General features: G+C 38.0%; 1 protein-coding gene across 25 annotated transcripts in view; it reads right to left on the bottom strand.

The window, feature by feature from the left end:
* Positions 1–14,416, bottom strand: part of PAH (phenylalanine hydroxylase) — a 361,485-nt gene that overhangs the window by 281,373 nt on the left and 65,696 nt on the right. For 22 of the 25 annotated variants that reach the window (XM_072973153.1, XM_006205894.4, XM_072973150.1 and 19 more), the window contains 3 exons: positions 10,598–10,752; positions 4,762–4,862; positions 2,826–3,156 (listed from right to left, as the gene is read on the bottom strand). The gene's annotated coding sequence lies outside the window, so the exon portion shown is untranslated. Of the gene's footprint in view, positions 1–2,825; positions 3,157–4,761; positions 4,863–10,597; positions 10,753–12,575; positions 12,631–14,416 lie in introns of all 25 variants that reach the window. The other 3 variants (XM_072973140.1, XM_072973146.1, XM_072973141.1) reach the window with 3 other exon arrangements.

The raw sequence follows: 14,416 nt of genomic DNA, 5'->3' as shown, positions 1-14,416 counted from the left end.
CTGTTTTATATATAGTACTTTGGATCTGCTAATCCCTAATTTACCCCTTCCCAACCCCTTAAATAATCCCATTCGCAGCAACATGGATAGCCCTTCACTTTATTTTTCAACTGAAACTTAACTGTCTCTTGAGGCCCTTCCTCATTGGAGAGAGGCTGTTTTCTCTCCCATCCTCTACCACCGGGACTGTGGTGGGCTCCATTCCTCTGTGTTCTTCAGTGGGACTTGTAAAATACTCTCCTCCCCAACCCTCCTTAACAAAACCAGTTCTTGTAAAGCTCTCCATCAGAACATACCCTATCTTGGAAATGCCTTTATTTAATGTTCTGCATTTTTAGCTTCAAACCTGAGAGTGATGCTTCTAAAACGTATCCCTAGAGTAAACCTGTGCTTAAAAGGTTCACCTGGCTTTAGGTCGCAGACGTGCTGTGACACTGCCACTGTAAAATGAGTTCTGTCATTGGTGTCCATTGTCAAGTGAAATAAATGTTCTCCATAAAAGCTGCTGAAATAGTTAGAAGAGAAAGGGGTTTGATCCAGAGGGGGCTGCCCATTTGATTACTCTATCCTAGAGGATTAAGACAGGAAATGAGACACCATCCAATCAGGACAACTTCCCTGAACCAAAGAAAGAGCCCTAAAGACCTTGGCATCTGCAGTCCTCAGCACAGTCCAGGCACAAAGTAGGCCCTCTGTACATTTTTATTAGCTGACTCACTAATGGATTTTAACACCATTCCACATGTTCCAAACTAGTTTAGCTGATAAATTCCTGTAGCCTGACATTTCCCATTCAACCACCCACAATTTAGCATGTTATTTGATCTTTTGAATTGACTGGCTTACTTAACGACTGGAATTTGTAGAATCTGTCCCATAGAAAAATAGAAAACAGGTAGACCTAAGAGCAAAATAAATTATGTTTATTTAAAACTCCAAAATTAAGGTCTGAAGCTAAAGCACGCTCTGATCATATAGGCTTTCATTTGATTGGCTGATTATTTTTATTTCTTATGGTTCCCCTCACACCTTTATTTATCTGGCTACCTATGCAAATAGCCCCAGGTTAACACTGTCACTCATTCTTTGAAACACTTGTTTTCCTCCAGCCAGTATTTATCAAGTGCCTTCTATGTAGCAGGCACTATGCTAGGTGCTAGGGATGCAGTAATGAACAAGAATGACAATGTCCCTGCCCTGTTTACTTTCTACCAAAGTGGTAGACAAGTGTCTTAAATATTTTTATTCTATTTCATTCTGTTCTATTCTAATATACTTATATTGATATAATAAAATAATAACAAAAATTATTTCAATAGAAATTTGTAATTAACAAAGTCATTTCACAGCCAGTTATCTTATTTGATGCTCAAAAGAAAGCCCCACGGGGTAGGAAAGGGGACCAGTTTTACTGATGTTTTACAGATGACAAAATCAAGATACTGAAATAATGACATTCATTAGCAGATGTTGTTCCTAAGGGACTGAGAATCACATGCAGTAGGGGACCTGGGAAAGGGCAGGGGAATGATCAGGAGTAGCATCTAGTGGAGAAAATACAGTCCTTACACACTGCTCACCATAACTGTTTGGGAATTTCTTAGGCTAGTTTGTTCATTTTGACTTTTACAGGACACATGCTGCTGCAACAACTCTATTTACCACCATGCCTGAACCTCTAGTCTTGGGAGGTCTGTTGACCAAGGCTACCTGTGATGTTCACCTTAAACAGATATCCTTCACATGGGCATTTGGTGGGAAGACCCCTCTCACCAGATAATCTATCAGCCTTGCAGGGAAAGGACATGATCTTTGCCCAGACAAATTTACTAACATCACCTGTAGTAGTGTTTAACTCCTTGAGGACACACAGTGTGTCTTCTTTTAATGAACTTCTATGAAAAGCTTCCGAAAGCATTAAACAAGTACATTATTGAAGAAGGCCTTTAAGATCAAATCATGATAATTATATAGAAAATATATATTTTTGTTTGGAAAGGATATCAAAGTTCTGAAAACTAGATATCCAAAAGAGAAAGAGGAAATTCCATAGAACAAAATCTGCAGGACTGCTTGCATTTCTGTCTGTATCTTTACGTTACTAGACCACTGACCTAGCCCTGGACTGGCCAATCGAGGCTTCATAGGAGACTGTGTACGGACTGCGTTAGCAGAGAAGTCAGGAATAGGAAATTTCTATTAGGTTATCTAAACTGTCAGACCCTTTTATAAGATTATTTTTTCTCTATGGTTAAAGTAGCTATATTTGTATCCCTCTGTGGCTTTTCAATTCTGAAGAAATTAAAAGAAATAACAAACAAAAAAAAAACCAAGGGAGTGTCAACTCAGTCAAGATAAGCTTGTGCAAAGCAGAGGTTGTCACTTCCACTTCCTCCTTGATCTAGGGGTGTACAAAAGCAGCAGTCACATGGAGCCCTGGCTAATCTGTTTCTTGCTTAATTTGACTATTTAAACTTTTTAACATTTTTTTCTCTTCTACATCTTAAGAGAAAAGTAGCGTATTTTTAGATTAAAGAAATACCATATTTTATGAGCAGGTGGAGAGCTAGAAAATTCCAGTCACCAGGTGTCACACTATCAAACAGCACACCAGGTGTAAAAAGTGGAAAAAAACCTTCTAGGGTATCTGGGGAAAATTCCAAGAAAGCCAAACAGTGATTATCTTAACCCCTGGCAGCCATTTTGCTTTGCAACTTGACTACAAAGAAAATATGACTATTAAAAAGATATATGCTAATGAGGGACACTTTCAAAACTAAATCTAGTAAGAAGCAGACAGAGAGTAGAGTAGAAGCAAGGCATACCTGTTTTCAGCATCACTGGCTTTTTCTCACATTATTCCTCAGCTGCAGTGTTTATCCATTCTTCACTAGCCTGTGGAAATTCTGCAGATCATTCCAGGCTCAGGTAAGATGTCATCAATTCTAGGAAGCTTTGTCTGGTTCCAGTCAATGCACCAACACTGTGCCAGGTAGTGAGGAGTCAGCAACGATGAAAACAGACATTGGCCTTAAATTGCTGAGTCTCTATGCAAAGAGAGAGGTCATGCATTCAATAAAAAACAAACTGACTGCTGCATGGGCCAGGAACCATTCTAGCAATGCACATTAACATGGGTAGATAGCAAGCCCTGTACTGGGGGGAAAAAGACAGTTACAATATGTGCATGTGTATGAATTCATGTAGACTATAATCAAGTAAGTAGTATTGCAGTTGTTTATAAAAAGAATTAGAATTATTTCCAAAAATAACAATAAATAATGTTTCAATAGTAATTTATACCTTACAAAGCACTTTCACATCAAAATCTTATTCAATGCTCAAAGAAGCCCCATGGAATGGGAGACCAATAGTTTTAATGACATTATTTTACAGTGACAAGTACAAGGAGTAAGTAAATGTGGTAAACTTAGAAACACAGTAAATGAACTGGTTACACTAAACTGAGGAAGGGGTTACCTCTAAAGAATGAGGAAGGGTGAGGAGTGGGATGGGAAAAGAGAACTGAGGTGACTTCAAGTTTATCTGCAACTTTCTATTTATATTATTTAAATAAAATACAAAGCAAAAGGGGCAAAAGGTGAACTTTAATTAATTCTTGGCAATGAATAAACAGTTCTTCCTTTATGAGACTCTACTTTTCTGCATTTTGAAATATCTCTTCAGAATAACAAAAAGGAATTAATAGCCTTTACAAGTACTTATACTTCCCTCTGTGTCTTTACCACATATTGTAAAAATTAAATGTGAGCATAGAAATGAAGATTCTAGACTGGCTAGTAGCAACAAACATCTTTTCCTTTCATTTTCTTTGTCATTCTTTTTTTTAAACATTTTTTATTGATTTATAATCATTTTACAATGTTGTGTCAAATTCCAGTGTTCAGCACAATTTTTCAGTCATTCATGGACATACACACACTCATTGTCACATTTTTTTCTCTGTGATTTATCATAACATTTTGTGTATATTTCCCTGTGCTATACAGTGTAATCTTGTTTATCTATTCTATAATTTTGAAATCCCAGCATTCTCTTTCTTTCCTTTCATTTGCTTTCTTTCCTTTTCTTTTCCCTTATATTCAGCAATTAAATTATTCTGTTTTATATAACAATTAGAGCAAGTTGTTTATATGTCTTTACCCTTTCATAGACTGGAGTATCCTGAAAGCAGGGCCTCTGTCTCAGTCACCTTTGCATATTTCAGAGACTGGCATCACACCTACTTAATTGGTATGTAATGAATGTTTGTTATAGAACACACACACAAAAAGGACTTAATTCTAAATGGTACTAGCAGAACTTGTTTGATTTATTTATTTGTTTTTGCTTAGTGGACTGCTCTTTCATTAGGATTCAGGAATTTTTTTTAAATAAAGATTAAAAAAAAAAGTCACTCAGGATCAAGCTCATGATGTCTTTTAAGTGTGGCTGCCTGAATTACAAGTCCTCCTGGACTTGTAAGCAAGATTTGGTTGCATTATACATGGAGAAAAATGAGGACTTAGTATTGATTTTTCCCCCAATCCAAAGAGAGTGCAGATGTTTAAGCATTTATGAAATTGATTGACTCCCCTCTAGCAGCCAATTGATAATAAGTTTTAGCTTTGGAGTGAGGCTGTAAAAGGTTTGATTATATTAACAATACTAATAGTCATGGATTCATAAATCTTGAAAGAAAGGATGCATATGTCACATATAATGCATGAAAAAGTTGTTCTTTTATCATGGATAACTCACTATTGTGCAGAGACCTAGTTGATCAGCTATTCCATTATTTGAATAAGTATCTGATGTCTTGTTTTCTTTCAAGAAGGCAGGTGCAGGATGAAGCAGGACGCCTGCCAAGAAAGATGATAAATTACCATTTGGTGCTGGCGACCAGAGCTCTGTGATTGCAAGGCTGCCAGGAATTAAGAGGGAGAGTAACCAGAAACGAGGAGGGAAATGACTTCTGACTACAACTTTAGAGGTGTTTACTTTTAATCTTCATTACCTTTGTGGTATTTTAAGGGTCTCTGTTAGTTCTGTAACCTGCAAAATGAAGTGCTGTTTTAAAACAATCATACACCACCTCAAAATATTATATTACACCTACTGAGGTCAAACATGAAATCAGAGTTCAGAAAGAACTGGTCAGTGGAAGCAAATAAATGGCGTAAGGAGACAAATGATGTAGTAAAGCAAAGGTGCAGGAGCTTCATTTGGGAGGGACACCTGGTCTGAACCCCTAGGAAGCACTCTGCCCAAGCCAACCACACTGAACAGGGGCATGCTGGGATTGGGTTTCACCCTCCAAAACTCTGAAGAATTTTTAAAATAACAATTGTAGTGATTATAATCATGGTTCCATGAATACCTCCTGCCTACAGGGTATCTTTCCTACTATTGTAAGTTCAAAAATCAATGTTTAATATTCATGCAATGACTCTATCGGAATCACCATTGGTCATGGCTGTTCTTAATTTATTAAATTCAACCAGGATTTATTGAGCACTTAAAAAGTCCCTGTCAATCAGGTGTTGGGTATATACAGAGAGAAGACCCAGACCCTCTGATGTCATGGTCTAGAGGGGGAGAGACAAATCCAGTGCAGTGTGCAAAGTAGTATGGTAATGGCACAAGTGGTGTCATGGGAGGGTACCTGAGCTCTTAGGTGACATCTGAACTAGAAAAGGGTAGGGGAGTTACTTGAACCATTGGGGAACGAAAGAACTAGAGATGTAGACATGAGTAACATAGCCCTTTTCAATATTCTAGCTTTATGAATGGAACTCAGTGAGAAAGTGTGGATGGCAAGATGTGAAACCAGAGGTTCTCAGGGTTTATACCACAAAGGATTCTGGATTTTAGATTAAAGAGTTTGGAATTTATTCCAAAATTAATGAGACATCCCTAAAGGATTTTGAGCAGGAGAGCCATGTGATCCAGTAGCATTTGGAAGCAAATAAAATATGGTGGACACTCTCATGAAAACATGATCTAAGTACTACATTAACACAGAAAAGCAGCTATGTACTGTGGGGATGGATTGGGGTAAATCCAAGAGGTTACTGTTAAAATGGGTTTTAGAGGATCAGTAGGAGTTCACCAGACACAAAGGGAATGTAGCACTGCTATCACACGACAGTGCTAGGGGAGAGACTGAAAGAGAGAGAGACAGAGAGAAGGAAATAAAGTGAAAGAATGAGAAAAGGAGAGAAAGAAGAAGGAAAAAAGAGAAAAAGAAAAAAAAGTCAACAGAGCTTTGAAAAACTAGAAAAAAAACCTCAGATTAGATTTCTATTATTGGTTTTCTGTTTATAGTCATTCAGCAACATCTAGGTCTTACAAATGAAATACGAAACATGTCAGATGGTGAGTCAAAGGAGGTGAAACCAGTACTCACTATCAAAATTGAACTTACTATCATTCTTCAGTTGTGCCAATATCAGAGTGAGATCATTTTGACAGTTTCCCAGAGCAAGTGAGGGAAGAATTATACAACACACAGGACAAAAAACAAGAACCCAGAAATGTGATTTGTATTATTTGCTTGGCCAGTAATTCTGGAAATAGTCATATTTTTTTTTCTCAGCACTAATCTAGGGGACAGCAACTTGTGTGTCACTAAAGAGCTGTGTAACTTTTGTAAGCCAAAGTGACCTACCCTGTAAAGCAGGGCATTGGGCAGGCTCCTTTCCATTTAGGGTTCAGCACCTACCTACACCCGTTGTTTGCACTCTAAGTTGGTAACCAATTCTTGCTACACTTCAAGTACAACAATGGATTAATAACCACAACAACCAAATAAGCCACTTTGAAATAGTTATCATTGGAAAGATACAATGCTCAGATGCAATTTTCACATAGAGGTGAAATGAAACTCACTCTCTGCATTTCCATCTGTGACTGTGTCAAACAGGTAGCCCTAGACAGTGGTTTTAAATCAGAGGAAGAGCAGAAAAGTGCAAGGGAGAGCATCTGCTGGGATGCTGGGTCTGCTCCTTATCGATTGCATGGCTCCAGCAAGGTACTGTCCTTGAGCCTTGGTTTGCTCATCTGTAAAATGGAGGCAATAAAGCCTATTTCACTGGATTTTTATGAGAAGAAAATGAGATAGAGGAAGCAAAACAGACCAGTGACTAGCGCTTAGCTAAGTATTAAGTAAACAGAAGCTTTAGTAGGATGACAGTGAGGCTGGATTGCTATGACCACAATGAAGAAGAGCAAGGACATAAACCATTGGAGGATGCGGCCACTGGGGCCAGTAGATCCGCACTCAAATGGAGTGCCCAACACATCTCCAGGATGTGCACTGGAATGGTCTGACTGGTTTCCCCCATGCCAATAACTTTTGATAACTTTTTCAGAATAATTCTTTCAAAAATCAACACAGCACTGAATATTGGACACATGGTGCTATAATTAACTGCCACCTTAACCGCTGGACACATGGTGCTATAATTAACTGCCACCTTAACCTTAACAATGAAATTTCAGCTCCACCACCAACTCTGTGATGTTGGGCCCATCATTTAACTCTACCAGCACATTTTCTCAACAATGAAATGAAAGGAGTGGACTCTCTAATTTCATGATTGTATCTCTGTCAGGTTGATTAATATTCAGGATGCAATGTCTAAAGATCTAAGAGGTGAGAATAGGAGGTGGTATGGGAATAGGAAGACTAATTTAAGCATGACTTTAGACAGTGTGGTGGAATAAACAGGTCAGAAGAGGACCATGCTCTCCTGGAATAAAACATTGACTGGCTGTTATTTCTAGTTCTCGAGCCTCATACCTGTGTTGACCTTAAAAAAGACACTTAGACAAACTGCTCAGCTGGGCATGTTTGGACCAAGTAAAGGAATGATGTGAACACCGAGTGCTTACTATGTGTCAAGCACTGTGCTGAATCATTTCATCCTCCAAAGAGCCCACCAGGCAAACTGAAATCCACACGCAATTTCCCACTTGACAACGATCACACAGCTCATCAGAGATGATACCAGGTGTCTGCCTTCAAGGCCTGTGCCCCCAACCATTACGTTGAACTGCCCCTCATGAGAAATTGTTTTGAAAACTTGACATTTAACACATTTCCAATAAAAAGCACCCTTATATTCTAACACACTGCCTCTGACATCTGGTACAGAGACTGGATGTAGAGGGGTTCTTTTCCCTACAGAAAGTAGACTCATGGGAAATAGTGCAAGATGAAGACTAGATAGGATGGTAGATATTGAATCAATGGAAGTCTGTTTCTCTAAAGAGAATTTAGTGACCAGTGAGTCTGAACTCTTCCTTATGCACAGGAGAAAACTGAAACCCAGGGAGAGTAAGTAACTTAGGTCTCTGGGACACACAGCTAATGAGAGCCATGGCAAGAGGACAGCTCAGGCCTCCTGACCAGCCTCACGTGTGACCTGCTTTCTTTGTCTCTTGACTGTCACCCATGTGCTTTCTTCTCAGTACTTTTCCAGGCTCTCTGCTTTCAACAAATCATAAGTTCATTATATTCACCTGTAAAGTCTAGTTTGCTCATTTGTTCCCGTTTATTTTTGTGCTACCTGTATGTTCCCGAGCAGAGACGAAGGAGAGTATTTTTAACACAGGTTGTTTTGTTCTATCTTCAACACCTGATGATGTTCAGCTGTTAGGACATTAGTCATTCTTTCTGTGTTGGTGTGACTCAGTATCCTACCCTCTGGGAGCTAGAATTCATGTTTCCAGCTTACAGCTACCACTCACTCACTGGGTGACCACTGGGGAGCCTTGCTCAAGGTTCAGTTTGATAAGAGAAAAGAGTGTGGCCCTCCTCTCCTTCTTAGGGTCACTAAGGTTTAAAAAAAAAGTAGTAACAGAAGAGTAAGAATATGCTGTGTGTACATAACATACTATATAACTAAAACTATAAATAAAAATTTAATGAACATAATGACTGCTATTAGTAATTATTTTAAAAATAAACACAGCATTTAATATTGGCCATACCCAACTATAATGGAAAACATGCCCTCTGCCAGAGGACACGCCCTAACTATGCAATTTTAATTCCACCACCAACTGTAATCTTGAGCACATCATTTAACTCTCTCAGCATATTTTCTCATCTATGAAATGAACGGATTCTTTAATCCCTAATGTCATGACTGAAAATCTGTCTAGTTTATTAATACAAGATGCTATGACTAAAGCTCTAAGAGGTAAGAATAAGGAGGTGGTATCTGAATAGAACAATTAAATTACTTTAGGAAATCAGCAATTAGGGGAGAAAAAGAAGAAAGAGAATGAGGAAGAGAATGGGGAGGCGGAAGAAGAGGAAGGGAGAGGGGAGGGGAAGGGGAAGAGAAGCCCTTGTCTCTTGATGATTTCATGGGTCTGCAGTTTTAGATTGACATACTTGCAGAATGTCTCAGGATACTGGCTATTTGAACTAGAAAGCAGAAAAAAATGATACTTTTTTCCATCCCCGTGGTGAATATTCAATGCACTATCCAGGGTCAAGAAAAATCCTTCCAAGAGCATATCCCTCTGCCCTCTCCTCCTTTCTCAGTTCATCTCTCCTTTCCAAAGTCATGATACAATATTATTGAGGGCTTAATCAGGGCCAGAAAACATTCTAAGTGCTTTATCATGTATTCATTTATTTTATGCTCACAAGGACTCTAGGAGGTAGGTACTGTTAGTAAACCTATTTTACAGGAACATAACTTGAGACACAGAGATGTTAAGTAATATACTCGTGGCCACACAGCTGTCAAGTAGCAGAGCAGGATTCTAACTCAGTAGTTGCAGTCTGTGTTCTTACTCAACTCTCTCGAATCAGATGCTTTTGTGTTCTCCACATATGAGTTGGTTAATCTTGGATTCATCTAGCCTGAGTCTCATCTTTAAACTGGGAATGAAAAAGAAAAAGCCTACCTTCCTGGCTTGTACCTAGTATGGCTAGTATCTAAGTATGAATAACACTTATTATATATGAGGGGCTCTATCATTTTTTTCTCTTTCCTCCAGGAGTCTCAAGTTAGGTCTCTCCATTTCTTAGTCTACAGAGGTTATCATTCTTCCTGTAGGCCATTCCTCATTTGCTACCCTTTCTCACTGTGACTGATTTGGAACCTGATTTATCATACATTTGTTCATCTGGGCATGAAAATGATGTTTGTTTTTCCGGGTGTGTGTGTGCGTGTGTGTGTGTGTGTATGCGCTCTTGTTTTACACCGTATTTTCACTTGGACAGAATAAATGACTCCTTCTCGGGGTTTAGCATTTGCTATCTGAAAAAAACAGAATTACAGCCTTTTCGAATTTGATAAACAGAAGTTTCCAGCTGCTACTCTTTCAATCTAGCCAAACACTTTATGCTCAATTTGAAATTGGCCTCCTTTAGTTTCCAGGGTCCTAATTGATATGCTAAGATTGAACTCCCTTTTTTCCTGGTATCTTAACTACTTGGTTCTATCTTAACTGCTCCATCTCATGTAGCATATTTTAAGTTTTTTCATGAGAAAAGAGATAATCTTTGGAAGAAAAAAACATCACTTTTTTTCCATCTATAGTTCATTTTTAAAATTTAAAACGAATGCCTTACCTGAGTTTAGTGGAATTTCAATCCTTAAATACCAACCCTATATTTTTATTGGTATCTCATACATTTCCATTTTCCTGTAGCTGGTAATTTGAAAAGAAGAAGCTTATTTCTATGGATATTTCATCTAGAAGCTTCAGGAATAATTATTGGAAAATCTGACAGAAAAGAAAGAAAACAAGTTAATAGAATTAGAAAAGATATAACAGATACATTTTAAATTATAAAAGACTATCATGAATAACCATACACCAATAATTCTGAAACCTATATTAAACACTAATTTTAGGAAAAAATGTAAAAAACCAATATTACTACAAACAGAAACAGAAGACTAATGCACGAACTTGTTAAAGGTATTGAAATTATATGCCTAAGAACCTTTCCCTCCCCTCCAAAACAGCCCTAAGCTCAGATAGTTTTATACCAAACCTCAAAGGAACCAATAATCTTGATCTTAAATTGTTCCAGAGCACAAAACAATAAGGAAATCAGCCCAGTTCACTTCATGAGGCTATGAGTTTATACCCCAAATTAGGTAAAAACATATTAGAAGAGAAAAGTTAGTCTTATGTCATTTAATAAAATAGATACAAAAATGCCAAATAATACTTTTTTTTAATTTTTAAATATATCATAATGAAGTAGTTTTTTTTTTCCAAATCATTTTAAAAATCCATTCAGTTCATGTTAATGGACTAAAGGAGAAAAAGTACATGGTCACTTCAGTATATGTTGGGAAAAAAGCTTTTAGAAATTTCAATGCCATGCCAATGTTTTTTGAAATGTTAAAACTACAAATAGGAGAGAACTTCTATAACATGGTAACAAGCTATCTACCAAAAACCAATAGCAAGCATTATATTTAATGAAAAAAATTCACTCATCTTATTAAATGTTGGGAAAAGACAAGGATGACTTCTTTCATTATTATTCTTCCTAGTGTTGGTGGAAGATTATATACTTTTCCTAATAATTACCTGTCCTCCCTACCAGGCCCACTTCTAGATAGCTCTTCTATGGGACCCTCCTCTTAGGAGAGAGGACTTCCTGCATCACTGTCATCAAGTTTGGCCATGCCACATCCATCTAAGAAACTCTGGGTTATCATGTGGTTCTACAATTGCTCTTTTCCCTCTGCCATCAAAAGGCCATTTCTCAGATAGGGGCTGCTGCTTCCACTGGATCCCAGGAAAAAGGAGACAGGACTGCAGCCACCCACAATCATCTGCTCCCCATGGGTAAATGATCAAGAAATAAGTCTCTGATTTTGGCAACCTCTGAGATTTGAACATGCTTTGTACTATATCACAGCATAATGAAAGCTGATCAAATACAGTCTTGAAGGTCTTTCCCAACATGAAAATTTTATTTTATCTTTTTTGGCCTTTAAAAATTTTGTTTTTTGCGGGAAGGGAGGTAATTAGGTTTATTTATTTATTACTGTTATTTTTTTAACGGGGATACTGAGGATTGAACCCAGGACCTTGTGCATGCTAAACACACACTCCATCACTGAGTTATACCCAACCTCCTCAACATGAAAATTTTTAAAACTTAAATCTAAGGACTGAAAGAGAAAAGGCAAAATTTTCATGATTAGATGATATTATGATTTACAATAAAAACCCAAGAAACGCAAAAAACTATTAAAACTCATAAAGTTCAAGCAGGTTGCTGCATATGAAATCAATTAAAATATCAATAACTTACACTAGCCAAAACACAGAAATGATACTCATCCTAAAGAGGTGGACCATAAATCCCCATCTCTTATGTGTGGGCTACCCATAGTGACTTCCTACCAAAGAGTACAGCATGGAATGAGGAAGTTAGTTGCATGCAACAAAAATCTGACAGATATACTTTGCTTTCAAAAAACTTCATAATCTCTAGCATGTGCTTAATCACAAGCTGAACTTTTGATTCCTTGCCCCTGGTAACAAAGAGAAATCTCCAATTTAGGACTCAAATAAGTTACCTGGGTTCAAATCATAGCTTGTGTCCCCTTGAAAATGTCCAGTTTCTTTGTCCCTCTAGAAAAATAAACAGCCATTCAAATAACAATCCCATGATATTAACAGTTCGTATTTGACTTTATTTCTTGATTTAGCAGTTTTTCCACGGACTCGGGTACATATGCAATAGATGGGAAATAAGTATGTGTCAAATGCTATCCCAGCATAAATATATAAATATATGATCATCTTTTGGATCCTAAAAAGATGGGATTAACTTGAACATCAGAGAGACAAAACACAGTGGCACATCAGAGGTGATGGCATTCAGAGCTAAATCTTTAATAACAATTAATACCTAATATACACTGACACTTCCTATGTGTCAGATATTACTCTAAGACTTTGACATGCATTGTCTATTGTGTTTAATCCCCACAACAACCCTCTGAGGTAGGGACAGCTCTTGTCAACCCCACTTGGAAGATGAGGAAACTGAAGTTCAGAGAGCATTAGCCAAGTGGAAAACAATGGAGCCCAGATTTGAACAGCATTGATCAGGGCTGCATTCAATCGCATACAGTAGCAACCAGGCTTCAGTGGCTTAACCAAATAAAGGTTCAGTTTTTCTTACATAACAAGAAATATAAGTGTAGAGAACTCAGGGCTCATATATCAACTCAGGAGTCATCAAAGACCCAGTGGCTTTCTATCTTCCACCTGCCCCATCCTTAGCTTGTGGCTGTTGTCCTCACTATCAGGAGAGGACTGCTCCACCTCCAGGCACTGCATCTGTCATGAAGCAGGAAGAAGCAGAAAAGCAAGGGACAAAGGATATGCCAGCTGAGTCTGTTCTTTGTTATCAAGAAAATGGCAGCTTTTCCAGAATTCCATTTATAACTAGTTGACCAAAACAGATTAACACAGCTACTCTAGCTACAAGGAAGTATGGAGATGTGAATATTTTTAACCTAGCATATTGTTGTCCTAAATAAAACTGGAGTTCTGTCACCAAGAAGCAGAGAATGGATATTGGGTAGACAACCAGCAGTACTCATCACGAATCCAAGTGGCTACTGCATATTAAAGCGCAAATAAATGTGTTCATAACCTCTAAGCCAGCACAAAGATCAGATATTCTACCTCTACCCCCACACAAAAAATATATTGAGGCCAACTTGTCACTCAAGTGGTAGTTTTTGTTACGTGGCTTCTTCTAAAAACCCAGTCCTGGAGCGCAAAGGAAGCCTGAACGGGGCCATGTTCTATAATCACCACTTGCCTCCCATACCCCTTTTCAATGCAGTAAATGACCATCAAGCCTTCTGCTCCCTAATGACCAAACACCGAAAATAATTTTCTTTGAGAATACTTTGTTCAACCTAATTTGTGAGTAAAATTTCCTAAGGGCAGCAGTGAAAGGTCTAAGATAATGAAGAACTCTTCAAACTCAGGAGAACTGATGAGATCTGCTCTCAAAGTTACCATACACCATTAATCAATTGTTACTAGGCAGAGTCACGGAACCCAGAGAGGTCAATGGATCACATGACCCATGGCGTGCCAAACTGCCAGCATCCTGCTGCTTAAACTACAGCAGAAGAGACTCTGTAACTATTCTCACTTAGCTAAATTCACAAACTAAAGCTAATTTTTCATAGCCATAATTCAGTTCAGACTGCAGAGTCACTGAATAAAACAGAGCAGAAAACCTAAAGGTGGGTGGTAAAGTGTGTGTGTGTGTGTGTGTGTGTGTGTGTGTGTGTGTTTTGAGGGGGGAGGTGTTACCAAGTAAACAAGACAAGTTGGTCCTACAGTTTACAAGAGAAACAAATTGAAAATAAAAATCACATTTAACACATGA

This window comes from Vicugna pacos, chromosome 12 (assembly GCF_048564905.1).
Source record: "Vicugna pacos chromosome 12, VicPac4, whole genome shotgun sequence".
NCBI lineage: Eukaryota > Metazoa > Chordata > Mammalia > Artiodactyla > Camelidae > Vicugna > Vicugna pacos.
The sequence above is the reverse complement of the archived record's forward strand: the minus strand, read 5'-3'. Positions and strand labels throughout refer to the sequence as shown.